Consider the following 22531-nt stretch of genomic DNA (forward strand, 5'->3'; position numbering starts at 1 on the left):
TTGAATGAAATTATTTAAAAACGCTCACGAATTATTCCTCAACCTAATACAACATAATTATGTACACAGTAAGTTTGAATCCATACAAATAGAACGGTTAAACTTTAGTGAATTATTATTACGGACGTTATTATTTTTACGAGGACTATAAATATTTATTCGATAAAAAGTGAGCTTGTAAAGACGTGAAAATAGCCAAGATAATAGGATATTAGTTCAAGTGAAGTGTGACAATATCAACTGTAAACAAACATGCTTGTTGTGAACTTGGATCGTCGATGAAATATTAAGTTCCACACCGAATATAAGACTCAGTATTTTTAATAACTTTGTAACATGGGTATCCGAACCTGGTTCTTAACCATTAACTACAGAGAGGCTTTTAAGAATTTAATGGTTAAATGTTTATATTAATTGGGACAAATCTTTCGCGTCATAAGTGTCTAGTGTTTAATGACAAGCTATAACATAAGACATTGAAAACAAAATTACCACTTTTATTTAAATTGTGCGTGTTTCACATTTCTGTCAAATTTGAGATGTATACTATTTGAATATGTGTAGTTCTGGCTTTGTTAGTTTTATTTGTATAACCTTATAAAAACCAAAGAACTAACTGTTTGAGCGTAAATCGTTTGAACTCCAGATATTTATATCTCAGCCATATATAGTGATCCAAAGTGTTAGTGTAGAATATAATACAACCGCTTTTCTCTTGACTTCCAGTGGCACAGCTTTAAATCTGTAGACTTATAATCCGAAACGAAATTTTCTTCTCAGCTTTTGACGAAGTTTTATCATTAAACTTTTATTCTTTACTCGTGACAAATATATACATCAAAACATAATTTTGAGCATAGAGCCGTCTTTCAAAGTTGTTATTTACGAAACTGCAAATTGTGAGATAGTTGATGTTTCTTTAAGATGCTAAAGGCAAAGTCACAAAATAACTTATATTTCAATTTCTAATACTCTTGACTTATTGTTGAACCGCCAACAGGTCTTTTCTCTGATCATTTTTGATTTACCCTTTCTGTAAATGAAAAGTTTTGTTATATACTCGACAGATGACCAGAATTGTTATTTCGTATGAACTATATATTTGTTTAGCATTACTTACTGGAAAATTTTGGCTTCACATTTATATTACTTTTCATCTAACTAAACAAGAAGAGTTTTGTTTTGGTCAAATCAAGCCTTTATAAGAAAAGTAGTTACATCGTAATAAAAACGTGAAATTCCAAAATGAATTATAACGTGCTATTAAGACAGATATTTCTTACATCATGTAACAATAAGTTTATTTTCGTGTAGAACCGTTAACCCTAAGTTTGTAAGAACTATATGTTATATTCAAAACATCTTTAAAGTTTAGCTTACAATAACTTTGTAACTCGCTTGTATTTTTTCGTCGTAATCTTCAATATCTTGAATATGTATGTTTTATGGTGTGTGTTTTCATATTGTAAACTGTATATGCCTTCACAAACGAGCCATTAAAACGCTATACTAGAAGAACAAGACTTAGCTCATATTATGCCTATTTCATATTTGCTTAGATAAACCTTTACTCTAAGGAGTTGCAGTGACCATGTTAAGTTTACTAACAGTGCCATCACCTGTATTTTTAGTTTAATATTTGACCACTATTTTTTGTCAAGTACCAAATAAAAAACTATTTTTTATAGATTCGGGTGTTTCGGACGTGAATGTTAAAACCAATCTCTTTACCAAATATAAATAAGTTTATATTTTATAAATCAATATATCCAATAAGAAGTGTCAAAATTTACTAATGTCTTAGTTTCAACTTCAGAAAACCTTAAAAATCTATCGAGAACTTTCGACATATTTTAACCAAATTTCATATAAAAGTGTGTAATAAAAGAACAAAGAAATTAATATACATTAATAAATTTGTTTGTAATCAGTAACTCAGTGAAGGTTTATTGTTTTAATGTTTTGATATTGAGTGTAACTGAACTGTGATAAATCGGTTTTCTTAACTTACATATATACAGATGCCTATACAGCAAATCACTATTACGGTAGCATTTCACAGTGTGAACTTCAACACACAAAGGAAAAACTACAAAACATATAGCCAAAAGTTTCCCTATAATTATTTACACAGTTTCGTAATGATCTGTCTGTGCTCTGTCAATAACGGGTATCCATCTACGCGTTTGTATAACTGAAAAGGTGACCATCTTTGTAAATTGTCTTCTGTTAACTAATAAAGACTGTTGGATTAGGTTTTTTTCTATACAAAGCCACAAAATGAACAAGGAAAATTATTCTCTGCGGTTAGAGCAGCCACTCGCAGTTGTTTTAGTTTTCTGTTTGCGACTGCTTTCCTTTAAATAAATTCCAGACATTTAGTGTATCCGTGGTGTAATACTTCTTATATTTTGTATTATATGTAGCAGCTCAAACAAATACTTAACTATCACAATACGAATCGATCACCTTAACTACATGGTTATACCAAGCCCATACAGTGTGGTTCAAGCTACAAATATTCTCTAAGTTATCAAAGTCTCTTCCGAATCACTTTTATTGATTTCTGAAATTTTGAACGTGAACCCTCTCAAACTCAGAATTAGTCGAACAAAAGTTCTCTTTCTTTTCATATAATGGAAAATAAAGTATTACTTTTTTTTTCTTTGTGAAGCAAATAACAGATACAACAAAAAATTTACAACTATAAATATCGTATTCTACCTGTCTTTGTAGATACGATTGCTACTTGTGGATATTAAAATTTAACTGTTTACATTTTTAACTGTATATATTTTCAAGTAATTGTCTTTTGTATCAGATTAAAATGACTTAATATAACATATAAAATCATTATAACAGGAAATATCATATCTCAAATATCTTTTAACATATGATAGTTATTAAGATTATAAATCTTCGTGTTATTTTCTGTTGTGTGTAAGTAAAACCTTGAGGTATAAGAAATAGTATTAATAAAGCTATAAATGTCATCCGTGTACCTAAAAAGATGTGATAGTATATACATGTATTTAATGTATGTATTCCTTTAAAAGTGAATGTTTAAAATAGTACATAATTATTCATAACCGTCAATAAAATTAGTTTAATGCTATTTATGAAAAACTTCAATGAACGGGCATTAATACTTATATCTTTTAGTTGATTACATATAGAACTTGGATAAAAGGTAATTCATGAAACAATATATTTTGACATATGTATTCATTAAATATATATATATGGTGTCAATGGTTTTGTTTTTACTGTAACGTTTAGAAGCCTTTTTATTTTATTTAATGGATGACAATAACTATGGGATAGAGATATTGGTTTGAGTTGCATTCACTTTTCTCTGATACAACATGAGTATCTGTTAATTTTATGTTGATTTCTTGTGTGAGTGTGATAAAGTTTATGTGCTACAATTTTAGTTTTTAAGCATATAAATCCTATATATTGGCTAAGCGAGTAAATGAATATTATATTCATATTGTTTTCCAATAGTTTTAAAGGTTATTTAGTGCAGCATTTAGATGTGTTTATGTACATTGTTTTATTTCGATTGTCGTTGGTAGCTGTAATTCTTGTTTAGGTCATTTGTTATCTGTAAATAATAGAAGCATTTAACTCTGTACTATTTTCAGTAATAATGACTTTGTGTTAAATTGTAATGTTTGGTGTTTGCCTATTACGTTACGGAAATTTTTACTTTTAATCACACCTAACACTTGAATTGAGAGCGGAGTGTAGTATAGTGTAATATTTTATACATCATTTAGTTTTTCTTTTCTTTTCTAACAACCAGATTCTGAAGTTATATATTGTCGCTTATTCAGTATTACCTGTTTTATTTAATGTTCTGTCAAGATGTTTCCGAGTTTTAAGAAAAATTCAAAACTGACATGTCATGCGCTGTATTTTCTTACAATTCTCTGTTAACCTTGTGGCCTTTTGTGTTATAAAATTTTTGTGTTATTTTCTACCCAAATGCTAGTGTTAATAAAATATAGTTGTTTCATGAAAATTAAATATTTCTCTCTTGATTTGTTGTTAAAAATTAATTACATTTCCTTTCTTCAGTTATATTTTCCTAGCTCAGCAGTTGTTAAATACGTGCATGTTTTAATTCAGAAATATTTTACTAAGTATTTATACATATGTACCAATCAAACGTACTTTTTCTCCATAAGATGACAACATCAAACAACTTATTCAGTTATTATTATTTAATTTTTACTTTGTAGTTACGATTAATAAATTTTAAATATACATCTTCAACTTTCTTTTTATTTATATATTTTCTTTGCAATATAAAGATTGATATTATATATCACGGTCATTACCATTTACCATATTTGGCATTCAGTTTTATTTACACAGTTATATTTATAGTTAATGGTTTGTTTTGATTCACAAAATTGTACCAAATATACTACAGAATAATTAGCTGAGATAACTTGAAATTTACTGGCTGAAGTGTTAACGGAAACTAGAAAAAAAGATGAGGGAAAAAAGGATTTCTGTTCGTCTGCCAGTTTAACTGGATGAATTCAGAATATTGGAAATGTTTGCTTCACTGAAACAAACTTTATTTCGGGAAGACAATGTAATGGGTTTCCCAAAATTAATTATCAACCACCGTTTTGAAAAGTTTTAAGACTATACGCATCAAGAAAGTTATATCAGATTACTATATATACTCTAAAATATCTGGTTTCATACTATTTTTCATAGAATATCTCTATGTTCTTACATAACTGCAGCCTTCATTATGCAAAAATATTTTTTCTCGCACTGGCCTTGAAACTTTCACCTACCCCACGTTTTAACTTCATTCAGCTCCGTTGTTGTATGTAAATAAACATGACCAACTTTCAACTAAAATACACTCTACTGTCACAGCTGGCTTCCTATTTAGTGTATAACACAATCGTCAATATGAACACAAACATTGAACGCGGTCCATCTTCTTCCTCGTGATAGTGCAGAGAACATATTAGGAAATAAAATACATCTAAAGTGTTCTACTTACTTTCCATACCAGACCTCCAAAGAATCAACCCATAGGAGATGGAATAACAGGGGATTCTCAGCCGATTAGTATATTTTTTGGCTGGTACACCTTTTGAAACAATACAAGCCTTTTCACACAGATAAGCCATGCTCCTTGTTCGTTTGTCTTAGAGATTTGTTATTGAGGCAACTGCCACCTTTACTCAGAAGATTTCTTATAATGCAACGAAAGACTTCCACCAATGATTAGACAAGACCTTTTGTTTTCTCTCACCCTCTATAATTTTTTCACTCGTGAAACTTAGTATTTTTCACTTTATTACATCTGAAAAATGTGTTTTGGTAATTTACGTGTTATTAAATGATAGAAATTTGCTTTATTTTTCGACTTATGTTTTTCAATTTATGATCTCGTAATCAATGGAACATTGCTGAAGTCTCCTGAATTCCTCTATCCATTCCTTCTTTTCCTACAAGATCCTTTGAACAATTCTTTCCTTCAATTCCCAAGTGTCCTTTCTCTTTAACTGTCACTCCTCCACGACACTGAAGCTACATGAGCAGCTGGTCCAAACTTTGCATTTCCATACATCCTTCTTACTTAGTGGTATTTATGTCAGAGAACGTTATATCTCGCTGGGTATTCTCCATCCTATAAAATCCCGCTGGTACTTTGTGAGAGAACTGGTTTTAGAGAGGTATTGGACTAACCAAATAATATTAATTGGCTGAAGAATCCTCATCATATCTTCTTCACAATTTTGATTCCCGGGATGTCTGGTATGGAAGAGAGGCAGGCTAGTCTAAATGTATTGTGTTAGTTAGGATACCGCACCCTATTATGGGAAAGGTCTATCAGCCATGATATCTACAATTGAGAATTTACTTCCTCTTTTTAACACCCAGTTTAGTGACACAAACTTTGAGATGGGTGAAGCCTGTATTTGGTTCATGTGTATTGCGTTCTCCTACGACTGTTTTCCTTTAACTAGAGATGTCACACTCCATAGAGACAAATTTGGACATTTTCTGAAGGATGCTCTTCTAGGTAAATAATGCACTGTTTCCTCCAACAAGTCAATGTGTTATTTCAGTTTTAAGTAAGTTAGGTAAGATATTGTAACCTTTTCTTACACTGATATATCGACTCACACTTACCTCCTTTCCACGTTGGTGTAGGATGGAGTTTTAAGACAGATGACGAATAAACACAGTTTTCTATATGGAAACCAGCACTGAAAAATAAAACTCATACCAGAAGAGTTATCTATATAAAATATATTTGCAATGTAGGAAAGTGTTAAGTTTTTATGGGTTCAAAAATAACCTACAACAGCCTTTTCTGCCTGGATCCTCAGTTTGAAAACCATAGACACTATAAATGTAAGGCAAAGTTTAAACTGACATCACTAAAACTTTATTCAAACTTTATCTATGTAATCTTGTGTATATACAAATAACTATAGATGAAGATGAAAATATTTATAATAAATGTTCAATATATTCGCACTCTACAAATATTTCACTTCCGAGTTTGAATTAGTGCTTGAAACATAAAATGGTTATACGAACATATTCAAGAGAAAGGTTTACAGTGAACAAAGAGAAAAATAAATTAACTATATAAACATAATGATATGGTGTCACACTAACCAAATTTATTTTCAACCAGAAATGTTTATAAAGGACATAGTGTAAAATAATACATATAAGCATGATGAATGACGTAACAACAACCCTTTTTATTTTCAAATAAAAAGATCTATAATGAACAAAATGTAAAATGAACCACATAAGTATGATGTAATGACATCAAGAGAAGGGTTCAAGTAGTGTGATGTGGCAATCAGAGCATGAGAAATGCCACATAACTGGCTAGGATGTAAACTACTATGAGAACAACAAAATGAACCTGTAGAAGAAGGATTTTATCTGAAGAATAACGTAATTAAAGTTCTTGCATTCAACTGTTTTGTCATTGATGTCACGTGTTATAATTTGTCTTGAACGGTTCTACTACTTATGTAACGTACGTCACATATTACGAGTTCGAATAACTGGATATTCTAATTTTAATTTAGAAGTACTGGCGTTAATAGTACTGGCATTTTACATACACGTATCGTACATTATTGATTCTTACACTCCAGAAAGTTCCACAAATTTAAAAAGAAAACAGGCTGGAATTTTGCAATACACGATTAACGGTATACGTTAGATGTATTTCAAGAAAATTTACTCTATTTAAAATATGAATACTAAAGAAATATATATTAGTAAATTCGTCATACTGGATATATAAACGTGTTTTCCTTAAATAACCATTTTCAAGTAAATATCTTTCACATGTTAATAGTTGTCAGTGTAACTGAGTGATGTGGTACGTTTATAGCATTCCATGGAAATATGACAATATTCACTATTACTAACTGTGGGGAGTGACTTGATTGTTAAGACAGTACTTTAGAATCGCTTATTGAGAGAGGACAGATAAATTCTAGATATTGACAAGCCTGGTGAAAATTCCTAGTTACACTCTGGAATTGTTTGGATCCCTCAAGGTTTATCAACTTGAAATATTAACTATATTCTCTCCTTCTAAAAACTTAAATGTTCCATCTGAATGGCTAAAGCAACACTTAAACAGATTAACTGCTGTGGTTAAAAACTAATTTATCTTGAGCATTCGTGAATGTGTTTTAAATGATAATGTTACAATGACGAACACACAAAAACATAAACTAAGACGATACGAATCACAACTGAGAGAAATGACTGTAAATAAAACACCATTTACAGAAAAAGAAACTTGCTAATATAGAAACGAGTGATTTTTACCATTACTTGTCACACCAATAGTTTCATTATTTAGTGGTTTGGCAGGACAAGGTGTTGGTAAATATGCTGTAAGCTAAAAATATGAAAAAAAAAAACGAATAGTTCTCGTTTCTGACGAACTGGTACATTGTCTTTATCAACTTATGGTTTATGAAGGACTCATATATAAAATATCCAACTATGTAGATATCGACATATCGTTAGAATTTTAATTCACAAACTATAGAATATTGTTGTTGTTGTTCTTTAATTAATCACAGAGCTACACAAAAAGCTATGTGTACTCTGCCAACCAAGGATATAGAACCCGGTTTCTAGTATTGTAAGTCCCCAGACATACGCTGTTCCACTGAGAGCAATATGAGCCATATAACCCAGTAAAAATAAAATGGAATTTTTGACTCAAATAAATTCAGTGATCTTTGACAGTGTTTCTCAAGAATATAGAAAGAAAGTTGAAATTCTACCTTGCTTGACACGATCCAGTAAGAATGTGAAGTGGAATAATCATGCAGAAGAAGTGATAATGGAAGATCAATCCTAAACAGTGACATAATCAACAATGTTCTGCAAAATCAATATTTAACCTCTTTTTTGGAACAAGGAACAGGATGAAAGATGACGAAAAATATAATATTATTCTCGATATTGTCACTTTGTAGACAGATTTTCTGCCAAATATGATATTATAATTTAGTTTTAATCACTTGTAAATATATGATAAATACTCCTTCTTTAATTTGTTGCTGTTTATACTTCGTTGGTTATAACGTAATATCAAATTCCTAACAATTACATGTTCATAAATGATCACAAAATAACAGCCTCGATACGAGAAAATATCTTCAGGAGTAATGTTTTTCCAAAAAAATTTATATCTCTGTTAGGTTCTTTGAGTTAAGAAATGAGTAAAAATTTGATGATTAAGAAGAATGAAAAGGTCAGAATATCTATCTATTTTCACATTCTGGATGACAAGCCATTGGTATTCTACATTCTAATTTTAGTAATAGTTTGGCAGAATTAGACGTTACAGCTTGAATAAAAACAATGTATCTTATACTTAGATTCAATACTTTTAAACTTTAAGGAAATGTTCTTTCGTTTACTTGCAGATTACAATGACCATGTACTTATCACCTTTTCAGATGTTTTTATATTTGAAAGATAATTCAGTTAAAAATAAATAGGTTGCTAATTTTGTGTATGTAATTTATTGGAGTAAATTTTCAAAGCCTCAAGACTGAACTTTTTTCTCTCTTTCATTGTATATGAGTTTTTAAGATTATTTTCAGACATGTTATAAGTTATTTCACTTCTACACTGATATTAAATGTTTTTGATCAAGAATCCTCACATAAATATTCAATATTGTCAGTTCTATCCTCTAATAAGTTCTATATGCATCTGTTTATAGTTTCATTAATATTTTCCTACTTTAACTTATACTCTATGGTATTGTACCAAACGCTAACAAATGTTTTTTTTAACATACAAAAATACATTTATTGTGGCTTGATTATGATGAAATGATTTATATATTGATTGAATTAATATACTGTAAAATAAGAAGTCTGATCGATGTTATTTTTTCATAAGCTTACAACGACAGGTCCGCCCCAGTAGCTCAGCGGTAAGTATACGGACTTCCAACGCTAAAACCGGGTTTGATACCCGTGTTGGGCAGAACACAGATAGCCCACTGTGTACCTTTGTACTTAATTCAAAAGTACAACTACAAAGGCAGCTTAACAAACTATGTAGCTAAAATTGTCTGGATTTCATCTCTTGGTTTGTATTTTAGATATTACAGTAATTATTGTTTGTTTATGCGTGTTTCGATAATAGCCATAATACTTGTTAGATCTATTAGTAAAAAAAGTCTGATGTTTCTAATATTCTATTTTTGTAATAGAAAAAAAAGAGCAAAATGTCACGAGAAAACAAAACATGGTAGGATTGGAAGACATTGAAGAGAAGTTATATACGTCGATGAAGAAATATCAGTGAATAATTAGCCAGATGGTAAGGAAATATGGAGACAACGTCTGTTGAAACGAATATGAAAGGATAGTTCATAATTCCTGGCGTTGAAGTTAAAGATTTATTTTGATAATTTTCTCATTGAAACCACCAAATAAATAATTAAAAATGAATAAATTATTTGATGTAGTGATTTTTCTATTAGTGATGGCATATTCCAGTATTGTGTCCCGAAAAAAAATATATACAAAGTACTTCTAAATTAATTTTCCTCATTTTTTAAAATATCTGTGACATAAATTTGAATTTCATTTTTATTCCTTGTTGATGTTAATATAAAGTTGATTTTTTTATAATTTGTGTTTCTGTGTTCTGGAATTTGTTAATATTTTTCAATACATTATATTAGAAAAACTTGATATTTTTTGTGCTTTTGCATTACAATATATGTAGTAATCTTTCAGCATTAAGACAAATTGATATAATTTAGTTATATAACACATAGCCAACAATCCTTAGATATATATATTTAAATATATTTCCTTTATTTCATGAATTCAATAGAAAATTAGATCAAGTTATATTTTTAACATACTCCATTTTAGAATTAGATTTTACTTCCTTTTTCCAAATAATTCTCCCACCATGCTATTTATTTGTTGTTCGTCAGACTCGAGAAGTAAAACCTTGATACAGTCGGTAAACATGTCGTTCTTGAAGCAGTTCGACCTGAAAAAAAAATTTAATATATTTAACACTTCTATCATATTCTATTCTTTTCTGTAGAACATAAATAAATAACAAAATTTATTTATTGTGAGAGTATAGGGTATTTTTCTAACATATCTTCTTTAGTATAATTATATATGAAGCATTTTCTTAATTTTGTTTTAATCTTTGAGGAAACATTTGAGGAAAGTACAGAAACATTAAATAAGTTAGAGAAATATATCATTTAAGAAAACAGTGGAAAAGAAAAATTGTAAAATGTTAAAGAACAGATTTACAGCAACATAACTTAACCTCCCTTTTCCGATGGAGTTAAGGTTGTGGTTCTATTTGAAATTCGGGTATACTGTCTTTACTTACTTTAATGATATCTGTTGATATATTTTTGTTGTATGTTCCAATATAATAATATAAGAATAAGAACACCAGATAAATATATAGCTTAATAGTGAATATTGATCAATCATCACATTATGTATATCGTTACAGATCACATAAACATACATGGATTTTATCCGTTTCAAACCACTTTTTATCAATTAGTTCTAACTGATTTGGGGTTGGCTAATACTTTTGTGACGGTAAATATTTTATATCTCGTCGGTTAGCCCAGTCGAAAACTATATAGAACAAGCATGTTTGGTTAGGGCAATTTCAAATCACAACTTACAGAGTGCGTGTCGAGGGCTGTATCCACTTGAAAATATATTGAATATATAAACTGAAACTGTATGAAGATGCCAAATGAAAGTAAATAATTTAAAATTTTGTGTTTTTACAGTAAGTCTACATCAGGTGATCTGCTGTGTGCACCGTCAGGAATCAAAACCCTATTTTAGCGTTGTAAATCCATAGAATTACCGTTGTTCCAGCAAGGGCAATATTTTAAACGACCTAACAAACATGATTCTTATGTTAAGTAACGAGTATGACGAATGAAATAATTTGAATACCCGGTGAAAAATATAACGAAAATATACTTATTGTAATTATTTAAGTTTTGTTTGTTTTTAATAAAATAATATTTTGAAGTTCTAATTGAGAATGTAAGACTTTTTTGTTATGCACAAAGCTACACAAAGAGCTCTCAGTGTTCTGCGAACTACGAGTATCGGATCCCAATTTTTTATAGTTTAAGTCTTCAGATATGACCCTGTGCTTTTTGGAGAAAAACGAAATTCTTACCTTTATAAAATATAGTTTCGTCATGAATACATAACAATGTCAATTTCGTAGTAACTTCCATAAGATTATTTTATGTGTATCAGATAGATTTGATAGAATTTTGACTAACACCATCAAAGATAAATTATCTACGTATATTTCTTTTCTTGGTGAAGAGTTTCGTAAGATTATTTACTGTAACATCTAGATCTATCTTTATATTATATTTTATTTCGAGTGCTGTTGGTAACTGTGATCCTTCTGTATATCATTTGACTTCTGTACGTAACAGAAACCTTTAACTCTGTACAATTTTCAGTAATAATGACTTTCTATTAAATTGTAATGTATTGTGTTTGCCTATTACCTTCACCTAAATTTTACTTTTTATCAGACCTGATACTTGTATTGGAGTAGTGTGTAATATTACGTAATGTTTAACACATCATTTAGTTTCTTGTGTTCTTTTCTTACAACCAGATTCTGAAGTTAAAAATTGTCATATATTCAGTATTATAAGAAATAGGACATATTTTTACAGAAAAATACAAGGCTGACAGTTCATTTTAACCTGATTGTCTTTTATGTTATTATCTTTCTGCTCTTCTTAATAAATTATAGTTGTTTCATAAATATTAACAATTACTCTATGCATTTGTTGTTAACATATTAATCACATTTTCTTTCTTCAATTATATTTTCCAACTTCTAGCTACGTAGTTGTTAAATACGTGAATGTATTTAATCAGAAATATTTTACTAAGTATTTATATATATATTTCATTCATAATTACTTTGTTTGTATGTTTTACAGTATACAACATTCGTATATGTGAGCATTTATAGTAAAGATGACAGCACCAAATATCTTATTCAGTATTATTTCTATTAATGTTTTACTTGGTGATTTCGATGAATAAACTTTAAATATAAATTTTCAACTTTAACTCTTAGCCAAAAATTTAAGAACTATCCTTACATAAAGTTTAAACTTCTAGAATCTAAGCATAAGTTACTTTGTTTTCATTTAAGCTGTAACGAGTAATTCTGCCAATCTATTAAACAATGAATTTACTAAATTTACATTACAGAATATCGCTGGATTGCCAACCAGAATGTGAAACAGATAAATATATTTTGGTTTCATACTTTCATATTATCAAATCATTCATTTATGACTTAACTCAAAGGGCCTAAGAGAATTGGAAAAGTTTGGAAACAATTACTACTGAAAGATATTTTTCAATTTCAAGGTGTGATTTTGTGATTATTATTATATTTACGTCCTAATTCAATACCGTACTTGAGACATCTTTCAATGCCTTTTCTGACACCCTAGTTGTTAATGTCGTATCGTTATAGAAAGATTTGTTTGGTTTGTTTTGAATTTCCGGCAAAGCTACACGAGAGCGATGCGCTTACCGTTCATAATTTATCAGTGTAAAGCTGAAGAAAAACTGTTTTAGACAGGAAAATTCCACCTTAAATTTTAAAGAAAGTTGTTGATTTTGCAAATTATAGGCCCGTTCTGACTAATGGAGTTTCAATCCTATAGCTAATGTTGGTTAATATCGTTTGTCACTTTCGTATTTGCTGTGGTTTATTAGTATGCAGTGATAAAAAGTCGTGATATCATGTTACAAATACATTATGTTAAAAAAGGTGCGTACAAAAACAGATTCACCATATTTTCACCATAGTGCCCGATATTGAGCACTAACTAACAAATGAATGAATGTTTGTTTTCAACTTCTTATCAATGGTACAAATGTATCTACCTGTTTGGCCGTTAATTTTGATTTTATTCCTTCAGGTCTACAATCAGTAATTTTCTGAGCCACAACATATTATGACACTTAAGGAACCTTAAGGCATATTAAGACACATAAACCTTATACAGATATTAGCAGTAAGTATCAAACAGTTAAACTCAAATAGAGGATAACGTTCTTAATAGATTTGAATTCCGTGTAACAAACACATCGTAAATATGCATCTAGCAACAGTCGTAACAGTCTTAAATTCTCGTAGCAATCGTCACAGTAATTTTGACGGTTTTGTTTTTTAAATTTTGCACAAAGCTTCACGAGGGCTATATGCACCAGCCGTCCCTCATTTACCAGTGTAAGACTAGAGAGAAGGAAGGTGATAATCACCGACCACCGTCAAACTTGGGCTACTTTTTTACCAATGGATAGTGGTATTGAACGTCATATTATAATGACCAGGTAGGTGTAAGGCGTTCGACTCGTAATCTGAGAGTCGCGGATTCGAATCCCCATCGCACCAAACATGCTCGCACTTTCAGCCGTATGGCTAAATCATATGATTTAGTTGTATAAAACAGAGCTAACATTCCTTGTAACTATATCTTTATTTATATTTTATTTATTTCATGAATTCATCAGAAGTTTGGATCAAATTACAAGTTATCATATTAATGTATTCCATTTCAGAAGACGATACTACTTCTTTTTTCCAAATAATTCTCCCACCATGCTATTTAACTGTTGTTCCTCAGATTCAAGAAGTAGAACCTTGATACAGTCGGTGAACATGTCATTCTTGAAGCAGTTCGATCTGAACAAAAAAGATTAAGTACATCTAGCAATTATATCCTGTATCATAATAAGAAAAATTAATTATTGTAAGAAAATAAGGATAGGGTTCATTTTTCAAATATACTCTTTAGTATAATTATATGTGAACGTTTTCGTATTTTTGTTGTAATCTTTCTCGAAATCATTATAGAATCTTCAAATAAATAATAAAATATATCATTAAATAGAACAGTGGAAAATTAAAATTGTAAATTGTGAAAGAATAGATTTAGAGCAACATAACTTAACCGTCCTTTCCAGATGGAGTTAGCGCTGTAATTGTTTTTGAATCTGATGGTTAAGAGGTTTGTTGAACATGACATCATCTTTCTTTCTTTACTGATATCTGTTGATAGATTTCTCTTATATGTTTCAATAGAATATTGTAACAAGATTAGTACTAAATTTAACACTGAATATTGATCAAACTTCAGATTATTTTCGCTGTTACAAGTCACAAAAACATGCATAGATTTTATTTATTTCTACCTAGTATTAAGTTCTTATGACTTTAGTCCGAACTATATGGGCCAAAATATTGTAAGGATAGATATTTTATACCTTGGTGGTTATCGAGAAAAAAACTCATACAGGACGAGAATGTCAGGTAAGAGCAATTTCAAATCATAACCCCCAGAGTGAAAGTCGAAGGCTGTATACACTAGACTTTTTTGAGACTCTGTCAAGTTATTAAAGTTCTATAATAACCAGTTTTTAATAATCACCTGCAGGATTTGTGAATGAGCGGAACCTGGTAAACATTATAACATTCTTCACAGATTCGATTAAGCCGAGCAAGCTTGGTACTGTCGTAAGTTCCCATACATCCTTGGTCAGTGAAACCACGTTTTCACTTAACTGGGAAGAACATGAGGTAGCTAGAAGAAATGTTACTAACACAGCAGATGGAAGGGATAAAAACATGGTCATTGGCACCTGCAAATAAACGAAAGTGTCTTTTGTAAAGTATGAAGGCCTAAAACCTAAGCGTGTGTTATTTTATTGTTAATTAAAATGTTACTAGTAATTTTGCCAAAATATTAAGCGTTAAGTTTGCTTTAACGAGAATATAGAATATCAGTAGTTATGTCACCAAAGAGTTCATATCAAACTGGTTTCTAATAAATTTTGAATAATTATAATGTAAAATAATACACTTATGTACAATTGTATCAATTAACGAAAGTGAAAAATGCAAACTTACCATACAGGGTTCTCGTTGAACAACACTGTGACGCTGGTGAATGGAAGATTCTGAATGAGAAGACAGATATTCTAAGTTTTTATACTTATCTGTCATCAGATTAACCTCTTATTGCTCAATTCATAAGACCCAAGAGAATTATAAAAAATAAAGAAAAATGTCACCCTAGAAGAAATCTTCTCTTCACTGATCTCTAAATGTCATTATTAATACATTCACGTCCTAGTTCAATACCATACTTCCCACTAATTCCCATATGTTTTTAATACTATAATTACATATCTCGTATCGTTTTGTGAACAATTGAAGTACTTCTAACTTGGAAACTGCTAAGTAGCAATGAAGAAAGACATCCTTAATATGTTGAACTGTTTTACCAGAAAAAAATTATTTGAAGGTTTCTTACAATTGTTTGACACGATTTGAGTCTAAATCTCTATTTTCCTCTATCCAATTTTTAAAAATAAATAGCATCGAACAAAATCTACCTCTGGGAGCCTCTGTATAATATTTATTAGCTTCTAATAATTAAGAGTTTGATATTTCATATTTGCCGCCGAGCACGAACATTAGCCAATAGTAACATGTGTATTCCTTCTATTTTTACAATTGATAGCTAAATTACAATATCATTAGATTCTAATTACATAAAGATTTATAGTTGTTTTATGACTTATAAAATATTAAACTCATTTCTCTTATTACTTTTGATTAGTTCACAGATTCATCTACAAGGTGATGATATCGAGAATGATGTTTGAGTTCTCGTTATTTCTCTCACAGTTACTAGTGCTAGAGTGAACTTTAGAATTTAAAAATATATCTTCCATTTTAAATTAAAATCAGCCATTTGCAGAAAGAAAGATAGTCCTATTACACGTGGATCAAACGATGTATTAGAAATTTATAATTTTATTTTGTAAGTTATGTTATCTATGTTTTATTTTTTGTATCATAACGACTTAATAACATCTCTTACTAAATGTGGTATTATGTATTTAAACATCATTTAGCAAGTGGTGGATAAAAACTGATACATTTGTTAAGATGTATATCATTATTTTCTATTATGTGTAAAAATTAAAAATGATTTGATTTTAAAATTGTATATCATGTGTTTTGCGATTTAAGTTTTCATATATTTATTAATGAAATGAAAACAATTACACACACATACAACCCATTCTTTATATGTTATTGTTTGTTTGCTGGATTTCACTTTCAAATTTTTTTAGCTACAGCTGTTACTCCAAACTGTTACAAGAATTGTTTGTTTCTGTTTTGAATTTCGCCCAAAGTTACCCAAGGGCTACCTGCGCTAGCCGTCCCTAAAATAGCAGTGTAAAACTTTTGGTGTACTCTTTTACCAACGAATAGTGAGATACATCGTCACATTATAACGCCCCAACGGCTGCAAGAACGAATATGGTTAAGGCGATGGGGATTCGAACCCGGACCCTCAGATTTCAAACGCCTTAACCTGGCCATGTCACGCCGCAATTACAAGCAAGAAATAATACTGCCGTTATTATGTAATCAGCATTTTTATCTCTTTTTAAATTCCGTAATACCGTTAATACTAAATTAACAAAAACACAATCCAAACATTGTTAGAACGAATATATAACAGCAACTTCAGGATTATTTTACATTAATAGGAATAAATACTGAAAAAAGGTTTTTTTTTCCTTTTCTCCATCTTGTTAAAATGAAAACATAGAAAACCACACTAGAACTAATATTTACGTTGATAGAATGTAATCTGAAAAATCACACCACATTTGGGGGAATGCATTTTAATAATTTGTTTAAATGTGACTTTTTAAAATAATTTTAATGGTTAATTCCTCTTCACTACTGATAAAAAATGGTTAATTTAGAACTTACAGTTAGGTGAATGAATATCAGAATAAACAAATTAAGAAAATATATTAAATATATAAACTGAAAAACTGAGAAACTGTAAACTAAAAATAAATAGTTTAAATCTTTATGTTTTTACAGCAAATCTACATCAGGTGATCTGCTATGTTTACCGAAGGGAATCAAACACCTGATTTTAAAGTTGTAAATTCGTAGACTTACCGCTTTAAGTATTTCTTTGTTACGAATTGTCAAATTTATTTATTTGTAAACAATAACATTTGTTACTTTCTATAACTGATATTGGACCAGTCTGTATTTTAATATGTTATGTATTACCTTTTGAAATAGCCTGATAGTTGAATTAAGAATGTAATTAAATGTCGATACGAACTAAATGTATGATATTTGCCAACAATATTGATACACATAACTTTCTGTCTTAACACAAATATATTTTAATATACAAACAACAATACAATCTATTTTAACGGTTATTAATTATACACCAAAGTTATTGTTCATAGTAACAATTAGATATGTTTCAGCTATTTGATAGCTTGGTGATATCAATTTCGAGAACATCAACTTTTGTGTGTGGAAGTTCCAAAATTAGAGGAAATTTAGACATCATTTGGTCTTTTCTTATTTGTCACAAAAGTAACGACCAATCAGTCCATTGAAACGATTACACATAGTAAACTAGAAAACATCAACAATAAAATGTATATTTTTGCCTCTCAAGGCATTAAACGCTATGATTACTAGTATATCCACGTCGTAAGTCAGATGTACTGCCAAGTGTTTTTCGAAATCATAATTAGTATCTTATATCTTTACGTGAAGACGTGTTATTCTATAGCAATTACTTTTTTTGCAGAATCCTTTTAGAATTGCTTAGCATTAAGAAACCAACGACAATACATTGAAGTATTTTTCCTTGACGATTATTATTACTAACGGTTACTTGTATTTAGTTTTCAAATATAAATATTTTTTCTATATATATTTTAGAAACGACTAGATCCCAACAACAACAGTCTTAGGGAATGTGTATCATCTATGGGTAATCAGTGAACTAATAAGTATTGATAGTTTGATGTTATGTATTAAACAGTAACATAAGTATCTACAACCTCTTTATAGTTTATTATGAATAAATTTGATTTTAAATAAACTTGGATTACCTAAAAATCTATACTGGTTTTCAAACTTATAGAATATCAAGCCAATTATTTTTATTCCTTATGTATATTTCACAAACTTTTGAAGTGATGTCAACCAGAAAACAATTTATTTAATTCTTACTCTCCATTCAGCTCATTTTATTAAAATAAAGGTAAGAATTTAAAAATATATTATACCAATTTAGTGTTAAGAAAACAGCTATTTCCTTCCTAATTTTAGTCTTAATAAATTTAATTTTATATGTTACTTCCAGGTCATCTGCCAATATGTATGTTATGTTTCCTACAGTTTTGTGCCCAGCATAGCAGGTGGGTAAGGTACTCCACTCTTACTCTAAAATGACGGATTCGAATCCTTCTTACACCATTATTATTACTATTTTACTGTTTGTAAAAAAAAATCTATATTTTATTTTCGATTTGTTATTTGTCGTATAAACCTGCGTGTTAAACAAGTCATTCTTTATGTAATTGTTTCATAAGTTCATTTTCACAGACACACACATATATATATCATATATATAGGCTAAAATAATTATTTTATTGGTAATTTTTTATCCTTGTAAAAAGAACTATTCAAACATATATAACAGAAGTCACAAATTATTCAACAGCAAAAGCTTAAATATGAAGAACGTTATGTGATCTACCGGTCTAACATTTGTACTACAGCTTTACCTAAGACTGAAAATTGACGCTTAATTTATTGATTGTTTTTTTTTTCATTTGGTTTATAGATAACGTATTTTGGACATCAAACTTATAAGGTGAAATAACGTGCTGATACATAAATATTTGTTAGGCCAACCAAAGTAGATTATCCGGTTCTAGCTGAGGTTTTCTAAAGAATCAAACGGGTGGACGGTTATTAGTGATTATTAATTAACACCAATTATAGATTAGGACAAATTTTCTTGACTTTTTAAGAAACTACCTTTATTAAAGAGCGTCTCGTGACATTAGTTTAAACAATAACCATAGATAATGATGCTCGATAAAGCTTTAACTATTGGAAAGGGCTATGCCATTACACTGTTATTCAAAATTCCATCTTGTTACTGTCCAGGAAAACTACAACTATACTTTTGGTTCGTTCTGTAAAAAAAAGGTTTGTTCAAAATAACAGTGTTGAGTCTTTGTAGATAGTGTGGGTTACTCTCGATCACAATTTTATGACTTGCCTTAGTTTGTTGGTGCGGTTAAGCGGTTAATATAAAGGAATGAAACCAAAATTGAAATCCAAATGGCAGGTTGCCAATGTCTCAATGTACCAGTCAAGCGTCTCCACTATATTAATTATTTCTATGGCTATCCTAATCCACCAGTTTTTTTAATTTATTTGTTTCTTGCCATTTCTAGAACTAAATTCAATTCAACTATTTTGTAAACAAATAGTTTCAATTTAGCTTTTTTAGATTTCTTTTTTTCTATATTTTTATTTGAATATATACCTGCTAATGTACAACATAATTATATACACAGTAACTTTGTATCCATACAAATAGAACGGTTAAACTTCAGTGAATTATTTCGGACGTTATTATTTCTACGAGGACAATAAATATTTTATTCGATAAAAAGTGAGCTTGTAAGGATGTAAGGCTAGCAAAGAAAATAGGATGTTAGTTCAAGTAAAGTGTGACAATATCAACTGTAAACAAACATGCTTGTTGTGAACCTGGATCGTCGATGAAATATTCAGTTCCACACAGAATATAAGACTCAGTATTATTTATAATTTGTGAAATTTTGTATATAAATTATCATTTGTAATAACTAGCAGTAATAATTGTTTTTATAAATTGTATTGTTTTTTGTTTGTTTGTATTTTAAAATACGTTTGTGTTAAAAAATTTTGTATCAATTTTGTTGTCAAATAAAATAAATTCGATTCATATTAACATTTAATTAATTACTAACTTATAATATCCTGTTATTTCAAATAGTGATACGTTAACCTACACGATATCAAGAATCGGAGACTTTTACCAATAAATTATAATACAAAATAAAGACAACAGCAAGCCACCACCACCCTCCGCTAACTGTTGGACTACTGTTTTTACCAACGAATAGTTGAATTTACTGAACATTATAACGTCCTTAAAGCATGTCTTGTGTGTTAGGGACTCGAATCCGCGTAGCTCGTACTGCGAGTCGAGCGCCCTAGCTTATTAGGAAACTTAGAAGTGAAGAAACAAAACAACCGAAGCAAAAATATTTTGTGACCTCTTTTTTTAGAGATTCGATCTTGTGTGAAATTTTATTTTCGAAGTGTTTAGAATTGACACAACACGTGATGGCATCCAAAGCAGAGAAGCACATTTTTACTTTATATAAAATTATTCAATTTACAAACTACACGCTTGGATCTTGATGTGTCACATTGTACTTGATCCTTGGCTATAGCTGTGAAATGACTATCGTGTTTTTATGCTGCCATTTGTCGGTTCTTCCGTAACTTCTAACTGATCAGCAAATACTTTCTACCCTTTCTTTCACACAGAACGTCTTTAATGAGGTCGATTATATTACAATGGTATTTGTATCGGTACACATTATATCTACGTCTCTTAATCCTACTGTGATAATACTTACTCGTATAGTATAAACTGGACAGAGTTGACTTGGTAGTTGATCCAGGTAGTTGACATTACGTACACACATACTTAATTCTTCAGTAAACGAAGGAATGTTGAACAAGTTTTCAAGGATTTGTACTTTTGACTTATCCTTTACTCCGGCTAAGATATCATAGAGTTCACTCTCATCATTTTGGACAAACTATACTAAAAAAAAACAAACAGTTTTACTGACAAAGTCAATACTTGAAAGATAAATACTCTTAAACGGTTACTTAAAGAAAAAACACATCTATTACTCAAATGGTTAAATATCTCTAAAGAAGATGTTATTACAAAAACATCTTTCTTTATAAAACTTTATTCTGTTTAACGTTATAATCTTTATGAGACTGTATATTTTGTGGCATGAGATTAAGCAAACGAGAGTGATTTTATTGAATTGATCTAACCGGATCACGTATTTCAGTGCTTCAGCATGCTTTGTTCGGAATTTATGACACAACTGATCAACCTGTTCGAAAACAGATACGTTTATAGCAGAATTTTATTGTCGCAAAGTTCTAAGTTACAACAACTGTACTTGTGAACATTTTCATTTATTAAAATGTAATACAATCTACGTTGCAGAATTTGAAATTTGTAATTATAAGTATCAAATACATAATAGATAAACAAACTGCTTATATAGAACGAACTTACCACAAATCTAAGGGAAGAAGATTTCCGGATAAATAAGTAAAACAATAAGACAAGCAAAATTACTCTGGTTGAGAGTTAAATCATCACTTCATTAGCCAGAATGATGTTAAAATCATTTTAATCCAATATTAATTTCCCGATTCCTCGCTCAATCAGCCCGTCGTAGCCAGGAGGGTTAAGGTGTTCGAATCGCCATCGCACCAAAATGCTCTCCTTTCAGTCGTGGGGTCGTTATAATGTGCGGTAAATCCACATTATTCGTTAGGAAAAGAGTTGCCCAATAGTTTACAGTAAGGGGTAATGATTAGCTGCCTTCCCTCTAGTCTTATACTGCTTAATTAGGGACGGCTTGCGCAGATAGCCTTCGTGTAGCTTTACGCGAAATTAAAAAACAAACAAACAATCTTCGCTCAATTAATTTTATTTAGGGCAGTAGTATTTATATACAACCGAAAGCGTGATGTGTTTTTATTTACTAAACAAAAATGTTGATATCTTCTAATGACATCTTTCATATGGTTCTTTCACATGTAATCTTAAAGAAATTTACCTTCTCATTGAAAACTAAAATTCTGGTTGCGTCACTTGAACCAAAATAAAATAACCAATTTTATTTATTTATTTATTTTTAAATTGGAATAAAATGAATTTTATATTCACTTA

This window comes from Tachypleus tridentatus, chromosome 1 (assembly GCF_004210375.1).
Source record: "Tachypleus tridentatus isolate NWPU-2018 chromosome 1, ASM421037v1, whole genome shotgun sequence".
NCBI classification, from domain to species: Eukaryota; Metazoa; Arthropoda; class Merostomata; order Xiphosura; family Limulidae; genus Tachypleus; species Tachypleus tridentatus.